At 39.7% G+C, this 27,873-nt stretch overlaps 1 protein-coding gene and 1 pseudogene across 4 annotated transcripts in view; both read left to right on the top strand.

Moving 5' to 3' along the window:
- NRG4 (neuregulin 4) overlaps window positions 1-27,873 on the top strand; it is a 116,474-nt gene that overhangs the window by 22,484 nt on the left and 66,117 nt on the right. The gene's annotated exons all lie outside the window — the stretch shown is intronic.
- On the top strand, window positions 17,376-26,916 carry LOC129633910 (HIG1 domain family member 1A, mitochondrial-like; annotated as a pseudogene).

Below are 27,873 nucleotides of genomic sequence, written 5' to 3'. Positions count from 1 at the left end.
TCTTTTGTCTCATCATGGAAAGAATTCAGCAGCAGGCAAAGACTGAGTTTATCAGCATAGGATGCTTGTGAAAGATACAGGGAGGCGGGCAAAGGAGCACAGCCCCAAGAACAAAGAGGGCTACATTTTTATAATCAAAGAAAAATTGGGGAGAGGAGGAGACCACCTTCTTCCTCATTCTTGGACAGACATGAAGGCTTACATCATTAGTTCCTCCTTTGGCCCTGCATGGCCACATCATGACAGACACCAGGACTGTCATGGTGCTATTTAAATCATATGTACATTAGCAAAAGGGTGGTAAAAATATTAAAATATGGTAATTCATCGAAGGTTTTGGTATAATGTCCTCTTTCACCTAATTTCTTTCCCTTTTCACCTATATTTCTTTCCTGGTTACATGCAGAAATGCTACTCTTCAAAGACTGTTAACTCTCTGACTTAAAGTAACAGGATTCAGACCCATATCTGTTGTCTTGCATTTTAACTGTCAGGGTTTGTGACTTGTGTTTGGTGCTTGGATGCACCTGGTCTTCCTTCAACGTTGTGTAGATTGTTGCTAGGTTATTGGATTCTCTTCTTGAGTGGTCATTAGCTTGCAACAGTCTCCCAAACTGCCTTAAAATTTCCTGTCTTTAGTCTCCTAGAGGGATTTTTAAACTGACTGATTATCTTACTCTATCCCTAATCACTTTTATTAATAAAGAGAATCTCATTGATTGAATAGTGTATGTTGAACCACTTACATCCCAGGAATAAATCCCACTTGATCATGGTGTATCTTTTAGATTTCTAAAAGATGGTGACCTTTAAGATTTCTAAAATACTGTTGAATTGGTAGTGGTTGAATTGGTTTAATTTGCTAGTGTTGTGTTGAGGATTTTTGCATCTATTTCATCCAGGATATTGAACTGTAATTTAAAATTTTTTTCTTGCTCAGTCTTAATAAATGATAGTCAATTTTTCTAAACTTTTCAAAGATTAGATCAATTTCTGGCCTTGTTAATTCTCTGAATTGTATGTTTGCTTTTCATTTTGTTGTTTCTGTTCTTTGTTTCCTTCTTTAAACTTTCTTTGAATTGTTTTCTTTTTCTTTTTAGCTGGATGTTTAGCTTAACATCTGTAAGCCTCTTTTTCCCTTAACATATGCATTTAAGGCTGTAAATTTTCCTCTAAATGTTGCTTTAGTTTCATCCACATTTTAATATACAATATTTCCAAAATTGATATGTATGATCCTATTACCATTTATTTTGTTGTTTTGAGTTAAAATATATTTTTAATTTCTTCGCTGAACCATTTAAAATTTCTAATTTATTCTCACTATGGTCAGAGAACTTACTCCATATGATTTCAGTCATTTAAACATTTCTGAGACTTGCTTTTCAGTAATGATATGTTTTTTATAAATCTGTGTATGCTGGAAAAAAAAGTTTATTTAGCACTTTTTAGGAGCATTGTTTACATATCTTTATTAGCTCAAGTTTTTTTTATATTATGTAGTTCAAACTTATATCATTGTTCAAACATTTTGCCTAAAAGAAATAAACTTCCAGGTACTTTTCCAGCAACAATGTAAAAAAGTGGGTTTATTTGGGATCAGCAGAGAATTTCAGTTCAGTGTCTGCAGGCATGGTAATCTACGTGCAAGTCCCCACACAGCAAAGTTAAAGAGAACATTTTTGTACAGGGAGAAACAAATTGAAAAGGCTATAATAAACAAAGAGTTCATGACTTTCTTATTGGCTGAGTTCCTAAGAGGAGATGGGGGAAATCTTCTTCCTGTTTACTCTATCTCCTTTGATTCATAGTGTGTCTCTCGCATCTGTTTTATTTTCTCTCCTTTTGCCTTCTTAGGGATTTTTTTTTTTCAGCTTTCCCCTCTGCTAGTTTGTTTAAGTTTGAACTTAAAACACTGTTTCTATTGTACTGGTAATTACCCTAGAAAGTACCAGATGCATTCTTCATTTACTGAAATCTTTCAGACTTTATTTTTTTGGGCTCCAGAATCACTGCAGATGGTGATTGCAGCCATGAAATTAAAAGATGCTTACTCCTTGGAAGGAAAGTTATGACCAACCTAGATAGCATATTGAAAAACAGAGACATTACTTTGCCAACAAAGGTCTGTCTAGTCAAGGCTATGGTTTTTCCAGTAGTCATGTATGGATGTGAAAGTTGGACTGTGAAGAAATCTGAGCACCGAAGAATTGATGCTTTTGAACTGTGGTGTTGGAGAAGACTCTTGAGAGTCCCTTGGACTGCAAGGAGATCCAACCAGTCCATTCTAAAGGAGATCAGTCCTGGGTGTTCTTTGGAAGGAATGATGCTAAAGCTGAAACTCCAGTACTTTGGCCACCTCATGTGAAGAGTTGACTCATTGGAAGAGACTGATGCTGGGAGGGATTGGGGGCAGGAGGAGAAGGGGACGACAGAGGATGAGATGGCTGGATGGCATCACCGACCCGATGGACGTGAGTCTGAGAGAACTCCGGGAGTTGGTGATGGACAGGGAGGCCTGGCGTGCTACAGTTCATGGGGTCACAAAGAGTTGGACACAACTGAGCAACTGAACTGAACTGAACTGAATGTCTTCAATGGCACCCCACTCCAGTACTCTTGCCTGGAAAATCCCATGGACGGAGGAGCCTGGTAGGCTGCAGTCCATGAGGTCGCTAAGAGTCGGACATGACTGAGCGACTTCACTTTGACTTTTCACTTTCATGCATTGGAAAAGGAAATGGCAACCCATTCCAGTATTCTTGCCTGGAGAATCCTAGGGAGGGGGGAGCCTGGTGGGCTGCCGTCTTTGGGGTCGCACAGAGTCAGACACAACTGAAGTGACTTAGCAGCAGCAGCAGCAGCAATGTCTTTGGAAACTGAAATTAAAACCTCAACAAGATACTACTACCTACCTACTAGAATAACTATAATAAAAAATACTGACAATATAGTTTTGGCAAGAATATAGAGAAACTGAAAGCCTTATACAATACTGGTGGAAATGTAAAATGGTACGGCCACTTTGGAAAAGTGAAAAAATTTCACTTCCAAAGTCAAAAGTGTAACTTTTGCTCTCATTCCACAAAATAAAAGGATCTTAGGACATATTTAATTTACCCCTTGCTAACTTTCATGCTTTTGTTTTTAGGTATTTAATGCTACTTGCATATTGCTTTGCTGTGCCTAGTCGCTCAGTTGAATCCAACTCTTTGCAACCCCATGGACTGTAGCCTGCCAGGCCCCTCTGTCCATGGGGATTCTCCAGGCAAAAATACTGGAGTGAGTTGCCATGCCTTCCTCCAGGGGATCTTTCCAACTCAGGGATCGAACCCAGGTCTCCTGCATTGCAGGCAGATTCTTTACTGTCTGAGCCACCAGGGAAGCCCAATACTGGAGTGGGTAGCCTAAGAATATTGGAGTAGTAACCTATCCCTTCTCCAGGGGAACGTCCTGACCCAGGAATTGAACCAGGGTCTCCTGCATTGCAGGCAGATTCTTTACCAGCTGAACCCAAAGGACATTTCCACTTTTTATATAGTGTTTATTTAGATTTGCCACCATATTCACAACTTTCTTGGCCCTTAATTCCTTTTACAGCTAGAATTATTTTCCTCTTTTGCATTCATTCTTCAGATACTTTCCATTTATACTTTAATGCAGCTTTTTTTAGTACAATTTTTTTCATTTTTCGTTTATCCAAAGTGTCTAAATTTAAAAATCTGGTATGAATATTTGTGTACAAATCTTTTGAGTGGACATATGTTTTCATTTCTTTTAGACAGATTCTTAGGAGAAAGATTGCTGGGTTTCATGATAAACATATGTTGATGTTTTTAAGAAACAGCCACACTTATCCAAAGTGGTTGTACCATTTTACATTTCCACCAGAACTGTATGAGACTTCCAGTTTCTCTACATCCTTGCAAAAACTATATTGTCAGTATTTTTTATTATAGTTATTCTAGTAGATAGGTAGTAGTATCTTATTGAGGTTTTAAGTTTCCCTAAGTTGAAAAAAAATGATTGCCCATTTTTTAATTGGGTTGTCTTCCTTTCATTTGTAAGAGTTCTTTATATTGTCTGGATACAAGTCTTTAATCAGATATATGATTTGTAAATAGGTTCTTCCATTCTGTGACTTGCCTTTTCATTTTCTTGATTTTCTTTAATTGAGAAAGTTAAACTTTGATAGTAACTTGTCAGCTTCTTCTTTTATGAACTGTCCTCTTGCTGTCATAATTCAGAAATCTTTGCCGAACCCAAAGTCACAAAGAGTTTCTTTTAGAAGTCTTATAGTTTTAGCTCTTACATTTAGGTCTGTGATGTATTTTGAGTTAACTTTTCTGTATGCTACAAGGTAAAGGTATAATTCTGTGTTTTGCACATGGATATTCAAATATTCCAGCACCATTTGTTGAAAAGACTACTACCTCACTGAATTACCTTCATACTTTTGTTGAAATAATATAAGGGTTTGTTCTAAGCGTATAGTTCTTGATCTATAGATTAAACACATTCACTATCAGTATCCCATCAGCATTTAAAAAATAGTAATTGGTAAGCTAATTCTAGAATTTATATAGAAAGGCAGAGGACCTAGAATAGCTGAAACGATTTAGGAACGGAACAAACCCGGAGGACTTAGACTACCTGATTTCAAAATTTGCTGCTGTAGCCATTGAAGTGTTAGTCACTCAGTCTTGTCCGACTCTATGACTTCATGGATTGTAGCCTGCCAGGCTCCTCTGTCCGTGGGGATTCTCCAGGCAAGAATGCGGGAGTGGGTTGCCGTTTCCTCCCCAGGGACTCCTCCTAACCCAAGGATTGAATCGCGTCTCTTATGTCTCCTGCACTGGTAGGCAGGTCCTTTACCAGTTAGTGCCACCTGGGAAACCCAGTGGTGTGGGTAGCCATTCCCTACTCCAGGGGATCTTCCCAACCCAAGGATCGAACCTGAGTCTCCTGCATTGCAGGCATGTTCTTTACCATCATCAAAGGAGTGTGCTTATTTCCAGGAAGAAAAGAGATATGCCAACTGTAGGCCATTATTTTTATTTTATTTTTGAATTCTTTTCCATTATGGCTTATTATACAATATTGAATATTGTTTGTCTATCTTATTTATAGTAGTTTGTATCTGCTAATCTCAAACTCTTGACTTATTGCCCCCACGTTTCCCCTTTGGTAACTATAAGTTTGTTTTCTGTATATATGAATCTGTTCTGTAAAAAGTTCATTTGTATCTTTTTTAGATTCCACATATAAGTGATATCACATATTTGTCTGACTTACTTCACTTAGTATGATCCATGTTGCTACAGATGACATTGTTTCACTCTTTTTTATGGCTGAATATTATTCCGTTGTGTATAAATACTACATCATCTTCATCCATCCATCTGTCGATGGACATCTAGGTTGCTTCCATGTCTTGGCTATTGTAAATAATGCTGCTGTGAACATTGGGGCACGTGTATTTTTGGATTATGGTTTTCTCTGTATACATTCCCAGAAGTGGGATTGCCAAAAGATATGGTAAATCTATTTTTAGTTTTTGAGGAACCATCATACTACTTTTCATAGTAGCTGCACCAATTTATCGGAGAAGGAAATGGCAACTCACTCCAGTGTTCTTGCCTCGAGAATCCTGTGGACAGAGGAGCCTGGTAGGCTGCTGTCCATAGGGTCGCACAAAGTCAGACATGACGGAAGTGACTTAGCATGCATGCATTGGAGAAGGGAATGGCAACCCACTCCAGTATTCTTGCCTGGAGAATCCCAGGAACAGAGGATCCTGGTGGGCTGCCCTCTATGAGTTCGCACAGAGTCAGGCACAACTGAAGCGACTTAGCAGCAGCAGCAGCACCAATTTATATTCTTACCAAAAGTGTAGGACAGTTACCTTTGCTCCACACCCTCTCCAGCATTTATTATTTGTAGACTTTTTAATGATGGCCATTCTGACCGGTGTAAGGTGATATCTTATTGTGGTTTTGACTAGCATTTCTCTAATAATTAGTGATGCTGAGCATCTTTTCATGTGTTGTTTGCCATCTATATGTTCTCTTTGGAGAAATGTCTCTTTAGGTCTTGTGCCCATTTTTTGATTTTTTTTTTTTTTTTTGCTATCGAGCTCTAGGAGCTATTTGTGTATTTTGGACATTAATCCCTGCTGGTTGTATCATTTACAAATATTTTCTCCCATTCTATAGATTGTCTTTTCATTTTGTTTATGGTTTCCTTTGCTATGCAAAAGATTTTAAGTTCAATTAGGTCTCATTTATTTTTGTTTTTGTTTTCATTACTCAAGGAGGTAGATCCAAAAAAATAATTGCTTCAATTTATATCAAAGAATGTCCTGACTGTGTTTTCATCTAGGAGTTTTATAGTCTCCAGTCTTACATTTAGGTCTTTGATCCATTTTGAGTTTATTTTTGCATATGGTTTTAGTGAAATCACTTATATATGGAATCTAGAAACATGAGGATTTCACTGGTGCTATAGTGGAGGAGAGTCTGCCTGCTGATGCAGGGGACATGGGTTTGATCCCTAGTCTGGGAAGTTTTCGCATGCTGCAGAGCACTAAGCCTGTGCACCAGAGCTACTGAGCCTTTGCTGTACAGCCCACATGCTGCAACCCATGTGCCTAGAGCCCATGCTCCGAAACAAGAGAAGTGACTGCAGTAAGAAGCCCACACACTAGAACTAGAAAGTAGAGCCCCCTGCTCTCCACAGCCAGAGAAAGGCCACGTGCAGTGATGAAGACCCAGTGCAACCAAAAATAAATAAATAAAAATTATTAAAAAAAACTTGGGGCTAGTGCACTGGGAAGACCCAGAGTGCCGGGGTCCAGCCCCGGCTGATCCAGGGTATTCGAAGCGGGGACGGCGTTGGCGACTTATTTATTTATAAATATTTATCAAAGATTTAAAGAGTAATAGAATGAGGATAGCTCAGTGAGGAAATTCAGTGGAGAAAAGCGGCTGAAATAAGGATAGCTCAGTAGGAAAATTCAGTGGAGAAAAGAAGCTGAAATAAGGATAGCTCAGTAGGAAAATTCAGTGGAGAAAAGAAGCTGAGTGGCTTGGTTTACGCGGAAAATCAATATAACCCGTGACACCAGGTTAGCTCTGACCACGGAGGCCGCAGGCGCCCTCTCGAATAGCGGAAGGTGCCCCACCTTAGACACCTTCTCGAGTGGGTCTTAGAAGCCCAGGCAAATAAATGGTCGCAGAGGACATCCGCGCTCCAGATGGACACTCAGCTGGAATTTGGGAGAGAGAGTGACATGGGGAGACCAAGTTTCAGTGAACAAGGCCCGCAGTTTATTTTCCAAAGTAGTTTTTATACCTTAAGTTATGCATAGAGGATAATGGGGGAAGGGGTAGAGTCATTCAGCAAGCCAGGCTTTTTTCCTGTAAACTTATCATATGCAAAAGTTCAGGTGATAGACATCATCTTCTGGCCCGGAGGCCTGTTAACATTTTAAGAAACTTATCTTTCTCTAAAGGTGATTATTCCAAAGTCAGGCGCCAGCCTTCCAAAAAGCATTGGACAAAGCTGCATTTTACATTTCTATACACCCATTATATCAATCAATACACTGCCAAGGACACAGTAGGTAAGGAGTATGGAGACTTAGCAGCAAACATTGGCCCAACAAGTGAAAAACCCTTCACCAATACAATTTCTAATCAATCTTTTAACTACTCAAAGGAATCTGTGTTTAGGCAGTTTAGAACATCTCCTGCCTCTCACAGTTGGGAGGCTCTGAACAATCACATGTGGCCGGAAAAACCTATTCAGGCAGGCTAGAGGATTTCTAAAGGAGTTTGTAGGTTAAACACTGCACCCAGGAATTATTAACTGGAGCTGTAAGCTAACTCTTTTTTTCAGAGAGAGGTAGTGGGGGACAGCTCCCTGTAAAGTCAGAGGTGTAGGTGAAAGCACAAAGCAGAAAGTAGGCAGACTCTGGTTTGGGGGGTAGATGCTCGAGAATTTCCAGGGGGACTCCTGAGGCTCGATCCCGCCTTTGCGTATGCCGAGCCTCCTTCCTCATGACCTTTGTCATGGGCGGAGTGCCTCACGCTGGCTCCCGGCAGTGATAGAATTCCAGTTGAGCTATTCCAGATCCTCACTCAATATGCAATATGCCGGCTCCCAGCATCTCCCCCTTTTTTATTTCTTAAAACAGCCAGATGCAGCTCAGTCACGAGTTTCTGAATGTTCTGCCGAAGAATCCTGACAATACAAGGAAGAATGAATATGAGAAGCAAAATTAAAGCACCAGCAGCGATGTATCCAAGGATATTAGACAGAATGTTTTTTCTTGAAATGAAAGTTAGAGAAGGTGTGAAAAAAGTCATTAGCTGCGGTAAAATCCAGTCAAGAGTGTTTCAGGGTCTGTATTTGATTATGAAGTTTCCCTAAGTCCAGGCCAATGTCAGAGCTGTTCCAAACACCTGAGATATGATTTTTGATTTTTTCCCATTCATAATCTGTCTCGTTTACCTTTAAAGATGTCACGCATATCCACCGGTAATCAGCGTGGCAAGACAGAGCCATTTTCACTTTTAAAGTCTGTAACTCAGTCCCAATATGCATTATTGCCTCTTCTAAGGCGTCTACTCTCATCTCTAATTTCTTATCTATAGCTTCCTGTGTTGCTAGAGTTAGTGAAACATTTTTAGACATGGTATCAACATATTGCGCAGTATGTACTTGTTGAGTCAATGATATTGCTGCCACAGTAACAGAAGTAATTGCGGTTATTAAAGCTGATATTCCTAAAATAAGTAAGCCCACAAATCGTCGCAATCGCATTAAATCCTGAAGTTGTTGTAATACAGCAAGACTATAGTTATATCAATAAGTGGTTACATTATAAGATAAGGTGGACGTTGTAACACTACAAAGGAGCAAACATTATATTGAGGGTTTAAACAAGATGAGAGCATACATTATTCACAGGTCACTACATTGGGTCCACCAGTTTAAAGTCACATGTACATTAAGTTTTCCAGAATCGTTGGTAAAGAGAAAAACATAAGGAGAGGGTAGACAAGCCAAATCAGAATAAGTAGAATTATTTTCTGGTTGGAGTTCGCGCTGCAGCAGCCCCGTCGGTCCCGCCGGGATCTCGATGTTTATCTTGCCTCCCCTTCTGGCGGGCTCCTCTTTTGTGATCGAAGCAATGGGTGAACTGGATGTCTGGGGGTCTGCAACATGGCGAATCAGCCTGTCTAAATTGAAGAATCTGCATCCTGTGGAAAAATACACGTACATCCTCGACCGCTAGTTAATAATGGGTCAGGACCCTTCCATTGTCCTGAGAGGAGGTCCTTCCATTTGACTAATGGTTTTGTATTTAATTGTTCCAGGCACCAATGGGAGGCATTGCAGTAATTCCGGCTGAATCAGTATTTAAAATATTTATTATGAAAAGAGCATGTTGCAAGATTTGATAGGGAGAACTATACTTAAACTCCCCTTCTTTTAGTTTTTGAATTTGGATTTTTAATATTTGATGCGCTCTTTCAACAATGGCTTGTCCCTGTGGGTAATAAGGGATGCCTGTATTATGTTTAATTTGAAACTTTATACAAAATTTCTGAAAAGACTTAGAAGTGTAAGCAGGAGCACTGTCAGTTTTCAGAGCTTTTGGCAGGCCCAAATATGAAAAACAAGTAAAGAGATGTTGTATCACATCTTTAACTGCCTCTCCGGCACGAGCAGTTGCAATAATAACGTGATAAAAGGTATCTACAGTTACATGAACAAAAGACAGTTTTCCAAATGAAGAGACATGAGTTACATCCATTTGCCAGAGTACGTTAGGTTTGAGACCACAGGGATTAACTCCCATAGGTAGACTATTAGAAACAGTAGGGCAGTGTAAGCAAGAACGCACAATCTCTCGAGCAGTCTCTCTGGGAATTGCTTTGGAATTGCTATCTCTCTTTGGAATTGCTATCTTAAGGCAGTAGCATATTGATGATGAAGTAAGTGAGAGGCTCTGGCCTCCTCAATCACAGTAGCCACTGTATTTCTGGTTAACAAGTCAGCCAAATCATTAAAGGCATTTAAAGGGCCGGGCAATCCGGAATGAGCCTGAATATGTCCAATGAAAAATATTTTATTTCTTTTCCAAATTTGTTGCTGTAACTTAGTTAACAAATGAAATATGGTAGTTTTATTTTCAGGCAAAACTGCAGTTTCAATGTGTGGAATCAGCCTGACCACATACTGAGAATCAGAGTAAAAGTTAAATTCTTCATCTGCAAACATAGCAAAAGCCTCTATGACTGCTGTTATTTCAGCTCTTTGAGCTGAAGTTTCCCATGTTTTTAAAACCTTTTGGTGATTTTTAGTAACTATGGAGGCTTTACCATTTGTTGACCCATCAGTAAAAATTATTTGAACATTTGGAACAGGAGATTGTTTATATCTGACAGGAAAATTAACTGGATGTCTGGATATAAAATTCAGCAAAACATGTGGAGGTAAATGATGCAAAAATTTTGACCAAAATAGTTTCCTATAGCAATCTGCCAATTTTCAAACATTAGAAGAGCATCAAATTGTTTTTTATTATATGGAATTACAATTTTTGATGGCTCTTTACCAAATAATTCAATGTTCCGCTTTTTTCCTTTAATATCAAAGTAGCTATCAATCCTGGATAAGAAGCCGCTACTTTTTTAGTTTGAGCGGGAAGATGGACCCACTCTAGGGAGCCGTTTTGCCATAAAACCAATTTTTTGTCTGGTTACCCAAATTACACCTATGGGGGTTTTATGGCAAAGGAATTGTCAAGCAGTTGTCAGTTTAATTTTTAAAATTTACATTTTAACAACATAAATTTAGAGATATGTTAATTTAGGTCTAATGTTTAGTTTAGGTCTCTGTATAAATTTAAATAATAAATGTATAACCTCCTTATCTCATTTTAGTATACAGATATACCTAAATGCAAAATGTATTTATATATGTATTTATATATGGCAACAAGTATAAACTTATTGACATAATCAATATACTTGAATTAATCTTTATAATTAATATGTTAATTAATATATATTACAGCAATACAACACGTACACATCTAATACCAACCAACACAAACCAATGCACTGCAATAATACATGTCACACATATATAATAATACAGTATATAGAACATATATCACAGTACATCAATCCATACCAATTAATATCAGCCACTCACACATTATATTACTGCAATATATATTTAATTATACAGTATATATATAATATGCATATATAGTATACATATTAATTTATATACAAATTAATCAAGTATAGATCTATAAATAGAATTAGGTATACCTTTATTATATTTTATTTATACCCATACCTAATTAGGCAAACTGTAATTATGTAAATATATTTATATTATGTATTTATAACAACATATAAAGTATTGTTAATTGTACCGCCTGTTGATGACTAAGAAATTGAGAAAACCCTTCTCTGAGTATCTCCTATTTGAGACAGCACGTCCCTCCCCCATAGGGTAAAGGGGAGCATAGGAGCTACATAGGGTTGGAAAGTTCCACAGGTATCCTCAAACTTCCAATCTAACATTTTTGAACTTTTAACTACTGTGGGGGCTAGAGGGCAAATGAAACAAAATTTGACTCCTGAAATCTATCAGGGCAACTTGCCAATCATCACTATTTTGTAAAAGACTTGCAGTTGATCCTTATTGAGTGAAATTATTATATTTGTTACTTTTTTTCTAAAAAGTTCTACACTTCTTTTTTCGTCCTTTTATAATTAATTGTGCCACCGAGCTGGGATAAGATAAAACTATTTTTATTGGGGTCACTGATAGATGGAACCAATGGGCCTTTTTGTCACAAGCGCCTTGTAGGTGTATGTTTTGTGGCAAGAATAATTTAATCTCATCTTTTGGTAATATTAATCCTAATTAACTGATCATTTAAAGTCTCATCTACTTTAACAAGAGCCGTCTGTCATCTTAGTCAACTTTTGCTTAGAACTGGAATTAGGATCGCTTTTTAAGCAATCAAACAAAGGCTTTAAATCTGCAGTAGTCAGTTTTAAATGTGGGCATATCTAGTTAATGTCCCCTAATAATTTTTGGAAATCATTTAAAGTTAGTAAACAATCTTCAAATGGGCATTATCAATTTTCAAAACTTTTGGCACCTAAATATGAGAAGCAAGTAAAGAGGTGTTGCACAACATCTTTATAAGCTTCTCCAATTATCGTTTTGTAAACTAAATCTGGTCTATAGCTTTTTATATGACAAGTAACCATCTAACTTTGCTTGAATACTTCTAGCAATGGAGAACTCACTACTCTTCAAGGTTTTAAACTCTCTCTCACCTTTTTCTCTACAGCATTCCCACCCCGCATACCACTTTCTCTAATCCCACCAACTCATTTTCAGTAGTATGTGTTGGCCAGGAGCTGGGTCAGTCTTTCCCAGCAATGTTAAGAGACGTCTGTTCCTGTGTCTAATAGCCCTGACATTTTATTTTCTTGAATTAAAAGATCTTTTAAAGGCCTTGGAGCTGTAATTTCCTGGCACCCAAAAGGCTAGATCACTAGATCTAAATGCTCTGTGGCTCTTAGCTTGAGAAGTCAAATTTTTTCCTGTCTGATAAGGTAAAAGCAAAAACTGTGTTATTCTTTGACCTTTATTAATTTGCACAGTTTTGGTAGGCGGCGAGATCAAAACTAATTTCTCCAATATAATCAGAATCTACCACACCATACACCACTGAATTTTTTTGACAAGAAAGCGAGGTACGCCCTAGCACAAGTCCTACAATGCCCTCAGGCAGGGGGCCAGCCACTCCCATTGGAATCGGAGCAACTGGCTTGTCAGGGGTTAATATTGTTGCTAAATCCCCTTAGCCTGGGTGAGACCCACCTGAGGGGGTTTTTTTCAAGGAGCACGCTCTGCATATTGTGCACGCAATCTATTTTAAAAGCTCCACTGTTCAAAAACTTTTTATCTTCCTCAGGCTTAGGCAACACTTTGAGAGGCTTTGGGGGCAAAGTGGGGAACTCTTGAGCCCTAGAAGGCGCAAACGGAGGCGGCGGCGATGGCCTTAAATCAGAAAGTGGTGGATAAGTTTTTTGTTTTTTAAAGGTTTGCGCAGAGCGGGAGGGAGCTCGCCAGGGCACCTGGTCACAGCGTCTCTTACTGTCTCTCTCTCTTTTCCTGCCTTTTTCACTTTTCTCTCACCCTTCCTTTTTCGCTACCCTTCTCTTTCCTTCGTTTCTTTCCCTTTACCCTCTTCTCTTCCCTAATCTTTTTTGTTTTTTTTCTCCCTTTTTCTCTGTATCTCCTTTTTTAACTTCCTTTTTCTATCTTGTTGCGTTCCCTAATTCTTCTCTGTTCTTCTCTTTTTCACTCTTTAGCTCTTTTTCTATCTTTACATCTTTCTCTATTTTGTTTACTTTTTTTTTTTTTTTTTTATTTTTCTCTTTTTATTTTACTCTTTTTTTTTGCTTGGGTGAGGCCCCCCCTGAGGGGTTTTTCTGCAACGAGCGGGTTCTGTATATTGTGTATTCTTTAAAAGCTCTTTTGTTTAAAAGAAATTTTTTTTTTTTTTTTAAATCTTTTTCAGCCTTAGGCAATGCTCTGGGAGGCTTGGATGTAAACTGGGGAATTCCTAGGCCCTGGGAGGTGCAAGCGGAGGTGGGGTAGTTGCCTTAAATCAGAAATTGTTGGATAAATTTTTAAAGGTTTGTGTAGAGGGGGAGGGGGCTCGCCAGGGCGCCCGGCCGCAGCATCCTGTAAGCCCTCTCCTTCCTCGGGAGGTAGAGCACAGTCTCCCTCCTTTCCTTTGTCAATGGCAGAAAATATGATCTGCGCAGGAGGTGGAGACCCACTACCATCCACCGCTATAGCTTTTCCCATAGGCTATCCCACAGCCTCATGAGGAGGGTCCAGAACATTTTTAATCATATTTATAGGATAAGTTTTTAGTTGTTTTTTACCTTCACCCAAGTATCTAAATTAACAGTAGCCTCTTTAACAGTTTCAAGATTACTTGTATAAAGACTTGCCATTCTTAGTTTCAGTGTTACCCATGTCAGAAAATTAAGTATAATAGAAGATAAAGCTTTTAGCTTTTAAAAGATCAGGCTTTTCTTTGGCCTTTTAACTTCAGAAACCGTTTTTTCTCTCTAACTAACTCTTTAACACTTTCTACACTTCTAGAAGATAAAGCTTTTAGCTTTCAGAAGATTAGGCTTTTCTTTGGCCTTTTAACTTCAGAAACCGTTTTTTCTCTCTAACTCTTTAACACTTTCAACACTTCCCACTCCTACTCGCCCTGTCTATCCTACAGGGGGGTCCGCGGCACCCTGAGTGGGGTCCTATCCGTCCCTAAAATTCAACACTGGGGGAAAGGGTTGGGGACCTACCTTCGAATGTCCCTGTTCGGGCGCCACCTGCCGGGGTCCAGCCCCAGCTGATCCAGGGTATTCGAAGCGGGGACGGCGTCGGCGACTTATTTATTTATAAATATTTATCAAAGATTTAAAGAGTAATAGAATGAGGATAGCTCAGTGAGGAAATTCAGTGGAGAAAAGCGGCTGAAATAAGGATAGCTCAGTAGGAAAATTCAGTGGAGAAAAGAAGCTGAGTGGCTTGGTTTACGCGGAAAATCAATATAACCCGTGACACCAGGTTAGCTCTGACCACGGAGGCCGCAGGCGCCCTCTCGAATAGCGGAAGGTGCCCCACCTTAGACACCTTCTCGAGTGGGTCTTAGAAGCCCAGGCAAATAAATGGTCGCAGAGGACATCCGCGCTCCAGATGGACACTCAGCTGGAATTTGGGAGAGAGAGTGACATGGGGAGACCAAGTTTCAGTGAACAAGGCCCACAGTTTATTTTCCAAAGTAGTTTTTATACCTTAAGTTATGCATAGAGGATAATGGGGGAAGGGGTAGAGTCATGCAGCAAGCCAGGCTTTTTTCCTGTAAACTTATCATATGCAAAAGTTCAGGTGATAGACATCATCTTCTGGCCCGGAGGCCTGTTAACATTTTAAGAAACTTATCTTTCTCTAAAGGTGATTATTCCAAAGTCAGGCGCCAGCCTTCCAAAAAGCATTGGACAAAGCTGCATTTTACATTTCTATACACCCATTATATCAATCAATACACTGCCAAGGACACAGTAGGTAAGGAGTATGGAGACTTAGCAGCAAACATTGGCCCAACAAGTGAAAAACCCTTCACCAATACAATTTCTAATCAATCTTTTAACTACTCAAAGGAATCTGTGTTTAGGCAGTTTAGAACATCTCCTGCCTCTCACAGTTGGGAGGCTCTGAACAATCACATGTGGCCGGAAAAACCTATTCAGGCAGGCTAGAGGATTTCTAAAGGAGTTTGTAGGTTAAACACTGTCACACCCAGGAATTATTAACTGGAGCTGTAAGCTAACTCTTTTTTTCAGAGAGAGGTAGTGGGGGACAGCCCCCTGTAAAGTCAGAGGTGTAGGTGAAAGCACAAAGCAGAAAGTAGGCAGACTCTGGTTTTGGGGGTAGATGCTCGAAAATTTCCAGGGGGACTCCTGAGGCTCGATCCCGCCTTTGCGTATGCCGAGCCTCCTTCCTCATGACCTTTGTCATGGGCGGAGTGCCTCACGCTGGCTCCCGGCAGTGATAGAATGCCAGTTGAGCTATTCCAGATCCTCACTCAATATGCAATATGCCGGCTCCCAGCACCAGAGGGAGGGTATGGGGAGGGAGGAGGGAGGAGGGTTCAGGGTGGGGCACACATGTATACCTGTGGCGGATTCATTTTGATATTTGGCAAAACTAATACAATTATGTAAAGTTTAAAAATAAAATTAAAAAAAAATAATCCAACTGTTTAAAAATTGATACAAATGAACTTATTTACAAAACAGAAATAGACTCACAGACATAGAAAACAAACTGTGGTTACCAAAAGGGAAAAGGGGAAGGGATAAATTTGGAATTTGGGATTAACAAATACAGACTACTATATATAAATAAATAACAAGGACCTACTATATAACACAGGGAACTGTATTCAATAGTTCATAATAACCTATAATGGCAAAAAGTTTAGAAAAGAATAGAGACATATATGTGTAGCCGAATCACTTTCCTGTATATCTGAAACACTGTAAATCACCTATACTTCAGTAAAAAATAAAAGTTAAAAAAAGCAGTAGTTATTATTGTTATGCTGAATTTGGTAGTAGTTCTAGATTTGAGCAAGAGATAGAGTGTTGGAAGGGCTGTCTAACAAAATGAAAGAAGACTACATGCAATAAATAGTATGATTAAGACACTGAGTATTTGAGAGCTGGGGCTGTGGCTGTGTGGAGTGGGCACCAGGCCAACTGTCAGGAGCATCCTTGAGGTTGCCCTGGGCCCAGGTAAGGACTCATCCAGGTGTGTCCTATCCACCTAGGAAAAACTGCTCTATCCCTGCCTTCCTCTTGGCCCAGGAGGGTACGTGGGTGGGTATGGGCATTGCAATATGCTCTGGGACTGCTGCCTGAGCCTCTGAATCAGGCCATCAGGCCCTGGCTGCATGCCTACTCTGGTGAGAATTCTGTCCTCATGACAGCCCCATGACTGACTCCTCCTGCACTCCTGGATTACACACCTGACTGTTGACATGCAGTAACTTCCTGTGCCTCCTTGGGCTAATGCGCAGCCAACCCCAAACTGAAACCCCGGGGTCTCGGATCCCAAAGGAAAGCATAACTAATCAACACAGTTTGCATGTTCCTCCCAAGGACTGGCCTCTAGGCCCAGCAGGTGGGGCAACTCTTAAGCCAAAGCAACTGCCACAGAAACAGAAGACAGCTCCTTGCTCTAGTGGTTTCTGCTTCTCGTTCCTGTTACTGCCTTTGGCCCAGGGACATGGCAGATCCAGTGTTGGAAGTGGAAGCTAAAGTTGATGGCACAGCTAGAGTCTAGAGTGATTACCAAGCCCGTTTCTCTGCCAGCAGATCCAGTGGAACCGAAACATCTGGAGTACACGCCAGTGAAGGTCAGGAGGCACTTTGACCTCCAAGTTGCTGTACATGATGTCTCGGACCATGGTGGACCGTGCCCAGGAGGCTGGCCTACTGGCTCCCTTTGTTTACTAGTGCCTACCTTGACACTCCCTTTCACTGTGCTGACGTGGGAATTACCATTCTGCTAAACAGGGTGTTTGTGCCCAGGAAGAAAGTGAATCCTGAAACATGGTATGAAGTCCAGATTGAGGGAGAAGCGGGCCTAGTCGTGCTGCTGAGGCTGACAGAAACCAGGAAGTCCTTTGTCTCCAAGACTAATCCAGACAAAACCACTGGCATTACCAGGACCTGGAGACCATGGCCAGGCTCCCAGGTACAGACCCCATTTTCATTGATGCTGACTTCCAGAGCACGGTTCTTGAAAGACCCATTGGAAGCCAACCAGAGTCACTCTGAGGACTGAGCACCAGTCCTCTGTGCAGTCACATCATACCTGTGGTTTAAGTAATTCCTACCTTGGACTCCTGGTATGTGAAGAGATTAGATGATGTAGCCCCGTCCCTGAATTATTAGGAAGTCACAGAGTAAACATTTCAAGAGATTTGATTTTATGCTGGATCATGTGCTGTTGGTATAAATAAATCCCTATACTACAAAAAAGCAGCTGAATATTTGAAATGTAATGATAAAGCACAGTATTCTTCAGTTGTCCCTCCAGCCTACCAAAAAGAAGGCAACTGTCAAGCTCTCAAGCTGTTTAAGAAAAACAAGGTACAAATAAAATGCATATTCACATACAGCATGATTTTAATCAATCTAGAGTTGAAGAGAATCTATTTTGTCTTGCTGTTGGGAATATTATCTAATGAATAGCCCAAGTATTTTGGCCTTGAAACAAGAGAAGAAAATATTCATATGGCATGGATCTGCTGTTAATAGTATTTATAGTAATACTGATAAAACTATAGTTTATTGGTTTTCAACTTTTACATCTAGAGGCAAAGTTATGAAACACTTTTTTAGGGTCACAGATGAGAATGTAAATGTTAAAAACCTTCATGATATAGGAGTCAAGGTATAGCTACCAAGGCAGAAAGAGGAAGAGGGGAGAGAAAAGTTGGAAGCAAAGTTACTGTAAAGTTAAGCCGGTCTGTGAATTGGCTCAAGTTCATTGATGAGGACATAGAAGTATGAGTATATTATTTAAAATTGCAGATATAACCAAAAGAAGAAATAGAGACAGTGTAACTTATCAAACATTCAAATCAAAGAAGTAGAGGGTAGTGTAAGACAGCTGAAGCCTCATCTTCCATCGCTGGGGGTTAGATGTTGACTAAAGTGCTAAAGTCTTGGACTGTGTGGATCACAATAAACTGTGGAAAATTCTGAAAGAGATGGGAATACCAGACCACCTGATCTGCCTCTTGAGAAATTTGTATGCAGGTCAGGAAGCAACAGTTGGAACTGGACATCGAACAACAGACTGGTTCCAAATAGGAAAAGGAGTACATCAAGGCTGTATATTGTCACCCTGTTTATTTAACTTATATGCAGAGTACATCATGAGAAACGCTGGACTGGAAGAAACACAAACTGGGATCAAGGTTACCAGGAGAAATATCAATAACCTCAAATATGCAGATGACACCATCCTTATGGCAGAAAGTGAAGAGGAACTGAAAAGCCTCTTGATGAAGGTGAAAGTGGAGAGTGAAAAAGTTGGCTTAAAGCTCAACATTCAGAAAACGAAGATCATGGCATCCAGTCCCATCACTTCATGGGAAATAGATGGGGAAACAGTGGAAACAGTGTCAGACTTTATTTTCCTGGGCTCCAAAATCACTGCAGATGGTGACTGCAGCCATGAAATTAAAAGACGCTTACTCTTTGGAAGGAAAGTTATGACCAACCTAGATAGCATATTGAAAAGCAGAGACATTACTTTGCCAACAAAGGTCCGTCTAGTCAAGGCTATGGTTTTTCCTGTGGTCATGTATGGATGTGAGAGTTGGACTGTGAAGAAGGCTGAGTGCCGAAGAATTGATGCTTTTGAACTGTGGTGTTGGAGAAGACTCTTGAGAGTCCCTTGGACTGCAAGGAGATCCAACCAGTCCATTCTGAAGGAGATCAGCCCTGGGATTTCTTTGGAAGGAATGATGCTAAGGCTGAAACTCCAGTACTTTGGCCAGCTCATGCGAAGAGTTGACTCATTGGAAAAGACTGTGATGCTGGGAGGGATTGGGGGCAGGAGGAGAAGGGGATGACAGAGGATGAGATGGCTGGATGGCATCACTGACTCGATGGACATGAGTCTGGGTGAACTCCGGGAGTTGGTGATGGACAGGGAGGCCTGGCGTGCTGCGGTTCATGGGGTTGCAAAGAGTCAGACATGACCGAGCGACTGATCTGATCTGAAAGTGCTAAATTTAGAAATAGAGAGGATAAGCATTTTGAATTGTGGAAGAAGAGCTTGCTGTTGATCACATTTGTTCTTTTCTTATTTCTCTGATAATTTCTTAATGGGCTCCTTCTACAAAAGTTCAGTGTTGGTATTTTCCAGGGGTCAGTCCATGGCCTCTGTCTCATACAACACATGCACACTGTGAGCTAGTTTGTTCACATAAATGACTTCAGGAACTGCCTGTATCTCTGAGCTGATGGTTATCCTGCGTGCAAGATTTGCATTTTCAGGCAATTCCTTCTACATGTCCCAGTAGCACTTTAAAGTTAACATGTCCAAGTAGTAATCATTATCTTACTCATGAACTCTGTTTCAGTATTTCATTTTTTTAACAGCTTTATTGAAACATAATTTATATACCATAAAATTCACCTTTTTTTTTAGCCTGATCAATTATGCTTATCAAATTTGCAACTGCCTCAACAGTCCAATTGTAGAATATTTATATCATTCTAAAAAGATCTTTTATGTTCATTTGTATCATTTCCTTTTCCCACCCCCAGTCCCAAGCAATTATTAATCTGTTCCTGTCGCTTGATTTGCCTTTTCTAAAGATTTCATACCCCACGTCCAAGGTAAGAGAAACCCAAGTAAGATGGTAGGTGTTGTGAGAGGGCACCAGAGGGCAGACACACTGAAACCATAATCTCAGAAAATTAGCCAATCTGATCACACAGACCACAGCCTTGTCTAATTCAGTGAAACTAAGCCATGCCGTGTGGGGCCACCCAAGATGGATGGGTCATGGTGGAGAGGTCTGACAGAATGTGGTCCACTGGAGAAGGGAATAGCAAACCACTTCAGTATTCTTGCCTTCAGAACCCCATGAACAGTATGAAAAGGCAAAATGATAGGATACTGAAAGGGAACTCCCTGAGTTGGTAGGAGCCCAATATGCTACTGGAGATCAGTGGAGAAATAACTCCAGAAAGAATGAAGGGATGGAGCTAAAGCAAAAACAATACCCAGTTGTGGATGTGACTGGTGATAGAAGAAGGTCCGATGCTGTAAAGAGCAATATTGCATAGGAACCTGGAATGTCAGGTCCATGAATCAAGGCAAATTGGAAGTGGTCAAACAGGAGATGGCAAGAGTGAATGTCGACATTCTAAAGGAATTGGTGAACTAAAATGGACTGGAATGGTTAATTTCTACTACTACACAGTAGTAGACCATATACCTACTACTGTAGGCAGGAATCCCTTAGAAGAAATGGAGTAGCCATCATGGTCAACAAGAGAGTCTGAAATATGGTACTTGTATGCAATCTCTGTTCATTTCCAAGGCAAACCATTCAATATCATGGTAATCCAAGCCTATGCCCTAACCAGTAATGCTAAAGAAGCTGAAGTTGAATGGTTCTATGAAGACCTACAAGACCTTCTATAACTAACACCCAAAAAAGATATCCTTTTCATTATAGGGGACTGGAATGCAAAAGTAGGAAGTCAAGAAATACGTGGAGTAACAGGCAGATTTGGCCTTGGAGTACGGAACGAAGCAGGGCAAAGGCTAATAGACTTTTGCCAAGAGAACGCACTGGTCATAGCAAACACCCTCTTCCAACAACACAAGAGAAGACTCTACACATGGACATCACCAGATGGTCAACACCGAAATCAGATTGATTATATTCTTTGCAGCCGAAGATGGAGAAGCTCTATACAGTCAGCAAAAACAAGACCGGGAGCTGACTGTGGCTCAGATCATGAACTCCTTATTGCCAAATTCAGACTTAAATTGAAGAAACTAGGGGAAACCACTAGACCATTCAGGTATGACCTAAATCAAATCCCTTATGATTATACAGTTGAAGTGAGAAATAGATGTAAGGGACTAGATCTGATAGACAGAGTGCCTGATGAACTGTGGACAGAGGTTCGTGACATTGTACAGGAGACAGGGATCAAGACCATCCCCATGGAAAAGAAATGCAAAAAAGCAAAATGGCTGTCTGGGGAGGCCTTACAAACAGCTGTGAAAAGAAGAGAAGTGAAAAGCAAAGGAGAAAAGGAAAGATATAAACATCTGAATGCAGAGTTCCAAAGAATAGCAAGAAGAGATAAGAAAGCCTTCTTCAGCAATCAATGCAAAGAAATAGAGGAAAACAACAGAATGGGAAAGACTAGGGATCTCTTCAAGAAAATTAGAGATACCAAGGGAACATTTCGTGCAAAGATGGGCTCGATAAAGGACAGAAATGGTATGGTCCTAACAGAAGCAGATGGTATTAAGAAGAGGTGGCAAGAATACACAGAAGAACTGTATAAAAAATAGCGTCATGATCAAGATAATCATGATGGTGTGATCACTGACCTAGAGCCAGACATCCTGGAATGTGAAGTCAAATGGGCCTTAGGAAGCATCACTACGAACAAAGCTAGTGGAGGTGATGGAATTCCAGTTGAGCTATTTCAAATCCTGAAAGATGACGCTGTGAAAGTGCTACACTCAATATGCCAGCAAATTTGGAAAACTCAGCAGTGGCCACAGGACTGGAAAAGGTCAGTTTTCATTCCAATCCCAAAGAAAGGCAATGCCAAAGAATGCTCAAACTACTGCACAATTGCACTCATCTCACACACTAGTAAAGTAATGCTCAAAATTCTCCAAGCCAGGCTTCAGCATCACGTGAACTGTGAACTTCCAGATGTTCAAGGTGGTTTTAGAAATGGCAGAGGAACCAGAGATCAAATTGCCAACATCTGCTGGATCGTGGAAAAAGCAAGAGTTCCAGAAAAACATCTATTTCTGCTTTATTAACTATGCCAAAGCCTTTGACTGTGTGATCACAACAAACTGTGGAAAATTCTGAAAGAGATGGGCATACCAGACCACCTGACCTGCCTCTTGAGAAACTTATATGCAGGTCAGGAAGCAACAGTTAGAACTGGACATGGAACAACAGACTGGCTCCAAATAGGAAAAGGAGTACGTCAAGGCTGTATATTGTCACCCTGCTTATTTAACTTATATGCAGAGTACATCATGAGAAACGCTGGACTGGAAGAAACACAAACTGGGATCAAGGTTACCAGGAGAAATATCAATAACCTCAAATATGCAGATGACACCATCCTTATGGCAGAAAGTGAAGAGGAACTGAAAAGCCTCTTGATGAAGGTGAAAGTGGAGAGTGAAGAAGTTGGCTTAAAGCTCAACATTCAGAAAACGAAGATCATGGCATCCGGTCCCATCACTTCATGGGAAATATATGGGGAAACAGTGGAAACAGTGTCAGACTTTATTTTCCTGGGCTCCAAGATCACTGCAGATGGTGACTGCAGCCATGAAATTAAAAGACGCTTACTCCTTGGAAGGAAAGTTATGACCAACCTAGATAGCATATTGAAAAGCAGAGACATTACTTTGCCAACAAAGGTCCGTCTAGTCAAGGCTATGGTTTTTCCTGTGGTCATGTATGGATGTGAGAGTTGGACTGTGAAGAAGGCTGAGTGCCGAAGAATTGATGCTTTTGAACTGTGGTGTTGGAGAAGACTCTTGAGAGTCCCTTGGACTGCAAGGAGATCCAACCAGTCCATTCTAAAGGAGATCAGTCCTGGGTGTTCATTGGAAGGACTGATGCTGAAGCTGAAACTCCAGTACTTTGGCCACCTCATGCAAAGTGTTGATTCATTGGAAAAGACCTTGATGCTGGGAGGGATTGGGGGCAGGAGGAGAAGGGGACGACAGAGGATGAGATGGCTGGATGGCATCGCTGACTCGATGGACATGAGTTTGAGTGAACTCCAGGAGTTGGTGATGGACAGGGAGGCCTGGCGTACTGTGATTCATGGGATCTCAAAGAGTCGGACATGACTGAGTGACTGAACTGAACTGAACTGGAAGATTTCACATAAATGAAATCATACAATATGTGGTTTTTGTAACTGGCTTCTGTCACTTAGCATGTTTTTGAAATTCATGTGGCAACACACCATCCCTTTTTACTGCTGAGTTGTATTCCACTGTAAGGCTGTACCATATTTTGTTTATCTGTTTATCAGTTGATGGACATTTGAGTTGTTTTCTAGTCTGGGGCATTATGAATAACGTTCTAAACATTACAGTCCTGTCTTTGTGTAGATCCATATTTCCATATCTCTTGGATTCATTTATGACAAATTTGGGCTTCCCAGGTGGCACTAGTGCTAAAGACCCTGACTGCCAATGCAGGAGACATAAGAGACTCAGGTTCAGTCTCTGAGTCAGGAAGATTCCCTGGAGGAGGGTATGGCAACCCACTCCATTATTCTTGCCTGGAGAATCCCATCAACAGAGGAGCCTGGCGGGCTACAGGCCATGGGGTCGTACAGAACTGGACATGACTGAAGCAACTTAGTATGCACGCATGGAAATTTTATATTTTAACTTTTTAGGAAGGTATTGAATTATTTTCTAAAATGTGCAATTTTATAGTTCCACTAGCAATGAGAGGTCTAGTTTCTCTTTGTTATTGTTTGCCATTTTTCTTATAGATATTCTAGTAGGGTGTGAAATGGTACCTCATTGTAGATTTTTAAAAATACTTTTATTTATTTATTTTTGGCTGTTGTGGCATGTGGGAGCTTCTGTTGCAGCAGAGGAGCTTCTCTCTAGTTGGGACGTGTGCCGGCTCTGGAGTACGTGGGCTCTGTAGTTGCCACATGCAGGCTTAGTTGCTTCCTGACACGTGGGATCTTAGTTCCCTGACTGGTGATTGAACCTGTGTCCACTGCATTAGAATACAGATTCTTATCAACTGGACCACCAGGGAGGTCCCATCTCTTTGTGGTTTTCATATACGTTTCCCTAATGGGTACTTGCCTGGAGGAGGGCATGGCAACCCACTCCAGTATTCTTGCCTGGAGAATCCCCATGGACAGAGGAGCCTGGCAGGCTGCAGCCCGTGGGGTCGCAAAGAGTGGGACATGACTGAGCACAGCACAATGTGTACTTGAAGGTTAGCTTTGATTTTTCCTTTTGTACCCTGCTATCCCATTCTGGGAGTGTACCTATTAAGTATATCTTTAATTCTCTCCTTTATGCTCATTCCCATTACTTTATTTCTTCACTATTTTTGATTATTAAAATGGCCTCCAAATGGTTTTCTCTGATAGCAGTTCCTCTGCAGATTGTAGTCTATTTTTCTACACCATTATCAAAATGAATTTTCTAAAATGTAGGTGTGGTCATGCCACTTCTTTGCTAAAAACCTTTCCAAGGAGCCCCATTGCCCTTTAGATAAAGTCCACTGTCTAAACCCTGCTTGTTTTACAAGGCTTGTTCTTGCCATCGTCCCTCACCATCGTCTCCTCTTATAAAGCCACATACACACCCTGAATGCATCATGACCTATAATCTACCTGCTGTTATCTGAACACATTAGGATTTTCTTTCTTCTGTGCCTTTGAGCATGCTGTTACCTCTATCAGAAAACAATAAACCCTTACTTGTTCTTCAAGGCTCAGCACAAATAAAACTCCCTCTTAGAATCTTTCTCTGATTCTCCTTAATAGTTAAGCTTTGTTTCTGTGTGTGTTAATATGGTGACATAAATAGGAGTCTGTGAAAATATAGTAGGTTGAGATGCATTGTCAGCCTAAAACATTTCTGTAATTACTTACTATTGTTTATATTTCTATCATTTGTTAATGATAGCAGGTCACTTACCACATATTTATCGATAGATGCATGAACAAATTATTTTTGAAGATCATGGCTTTTATTTAGAATGAAAGTTAACTTGAAAAATGTTAAGTCTTCTTCTTTAGAATCATGTAGCCTCAAACATTAAATTTATTTGTATTGTGTAAAAAATTATTAATACCAAACCAACTGCCATGATAAGTCTCTTAATAAATGGCATCTTGAATATCCTGAATGAACTCATAGATTATTATCTCTCACATACAGTTTAGTAGTCATTTTCATGTTGGTGGACAGAAATATATTTCAATAGTTCAAATCAAATTTACTGATTTTTCATAAAAATGTCATTTTAAAATCCAAACAGTGTAAGCTAACAAAATTTTATATATGTGTATATATATGTTTGCATGTGTGTGTTTATAAGATTGTAATATGTAAAAGTTACCTTTGAATGAGGGAGATAGTATTTAGTAATGTAAAGAGTTTTTTTCAGAATATGGATTATGAATTTATTTAAATATTTTCTTAAAAGAGCAAATGTACTCGTTTCTACATTTTATATCAAACAAGTTCATGTCTGAGTTGTTTTAGAAAAGAAAACCATATGAATGGTTGGCATGGTAGTTACTTGCTAAAGAACTCTGTACTTCAATTTTAAACAAAATTATGCTTTACTTTATTAAGTTATTTATGATTTTAAACCCTATCACTTTCCTTAATGCATATACTACAGCTTTGTTATAGTTTGCAGATAGTTATATTGCCATCAGTATGAGTCAGGCTCAGTGCTTATATTCACTTCAAACTGAACATGGTATTGTATGTATGCTGTATTGTAACTGTTGCCTTCTTTAAATTTTCTCAGTACTTCAAATCATTATTTATGTTAATGTTTTATATTTTGTAAGGAAATTCCTTTTTAAAAAAACCCTATGGGCATGGAATATTACTCAGCTATTAAAAAGAACACATTTGAGTCAGTTCTAATAAGATGGATGAAATTGGAGCCTATTATACAGAGTGAAGTAAGTCAGAAAGAAAAACACCAGTACAGTATATTAATGCATATATATGGAATTTAGAAAGATGGTAACACTGACCCTATATATGAGACAACAAAAGAGACACAGATAAAAAGAACAGACTTTTGGACTCTGGGAGAAGGTGAGGGTAGGATGATTTGAGAGAATAGCATTGAAACATGTATACTGTCATTCATAAGTTAGATCACCAGTCCAAGTTAGATGCATGAAACAGGGCACTCAGAGCCAGTACACTGGGACAATCCAGAGGGATGGGATAGGGAGGGAGGTGGGAGGGGGCTTTGGGACTCAGGGACACATGTACACCCGTGGCTGATTCATGTCAATGTATGGCAAAAACAACCACAATATTTTAAAGTAATTAGCCTCCAATTAAAATAATTAATTAAAAAAAAAATCCTTGGAGGGCGGATGCGGGAGTGGAGTCAGAAGCTGGTAGGAACCTGAAACATCTTGTAATTGTCTGAAGATTCTTCAATCACTTTGTCAAGTGACACAGATGTTTCTCTTTCTTCATATGATGAAGATCAGGGATCTAAACTTATCCAAAAAGCTAGAGAGGCACCATTTGTCCCCATTGGAATGGCAGGTTTTGCAGCAATTGTTGCATATGGATTATATAGATTGAAGAGCAGGGGAAATACTAAAATGTCTGTTCACCTGATCTGCGCGTGTGGCAGCTCAAGGCTTTGTTGTGGGAGCAATGACTCTTGGTATAGGCTATTCCCTATATCAAGAATTCTGGGCAAAACCTAAACTTTAGAAGAGGAGATGCCGTCTTGGTCTTGTTGGTGGTGCTTGCTTTAGTTAGACATCTCGTATTGAGGTTATATGTTTATGCTAAAAATAAATTGTTTGGGTCAGGCAAAAAAAAAAAAAAAATCCGTGGAATACTTGTCCACTAACTCCATGTTAAAATTCCTTTTCTTCACAAAGTTATACAACACGATGGAATTATTCAGCCATACAAAGATAAGTTAGGAGCCAAATGAATATGATTTACTTAATCACTTGAAAATATTGGAAAGTGATTTGAGAAGGCAGCTTAGAACAACTTATTTTCTAAATAAAATTCTGCTCCATTTGTAACTCTGAACATGTGGACTGAAAGGGCTGGTTCCCTTGGCTGGTGCCTGACCTCTGTGCACACCTTGGTCTTTCTCAATCGCACCCACACTGCACACTGCAGCCATATAAATCAGATTTTTGACGGATTATAAAGGGCAAGGCACAGCTGCTGCAGATTTCATTAGTCAGAAACTTTTGAAATGCTGCATATCCAACAAAATTTATTGTTTGTTTGAATATAAGTTTTTATTGAGGTAAGCCTGTTTCTTTAGAAAAAGAAACTCATACAATGAGCCAGTGATTATTTCAAATTAAATAGGTTTAATTTCTGTCTTTCTCTCTCTCAATGCTTGTCTGTTTAAGAGTGACTTGCTTTGAAAGAAGATCTTGCTTATTACACCTGTGTTAATAGGAAGTTGTTGATTGAGATTTATGTTACAAAAGTTTTTCTCCTTAAGTCAGGAGTAAGTTAAGTCTCTTTTATAAAATGAAATTGAGAGCATATAATCATAATGTAAGTATAAATCTATCATCTTTGCAAATGTCTTTTGGAATTCCTTTGTTTCTGTTAAAGCAGATAACTTCATACATAACTCCTTTGTTTTGCCAGATGCCAGATATTTTTCAAAAGAAAGGCACATGTAGATTGGTA

The sequence above is a fragment of the Bubalus kerabau genome, chromosome 19 (genome assembly GCF_029407905.1).
Source record: "Bubalus kerabau isolate K-KA32 ecotype Philippines breed swamp buffalo chromosome 19, PCC_UOA_SB_1v2, whole genome shotgun sequence".
In the NCBI taxonomy this organism is placed as follows: domain Eukaryota; kingdom Metazoa; phylum Chordata; class Mammalia; order Artiodactyla; family Bovidae; genus Bubalus; species Bubalus kerabau.
Note: the sequence above shows the minus strand (reverse complement) of the source record. Positions and strands in the feature narration are given on the sequence as shown.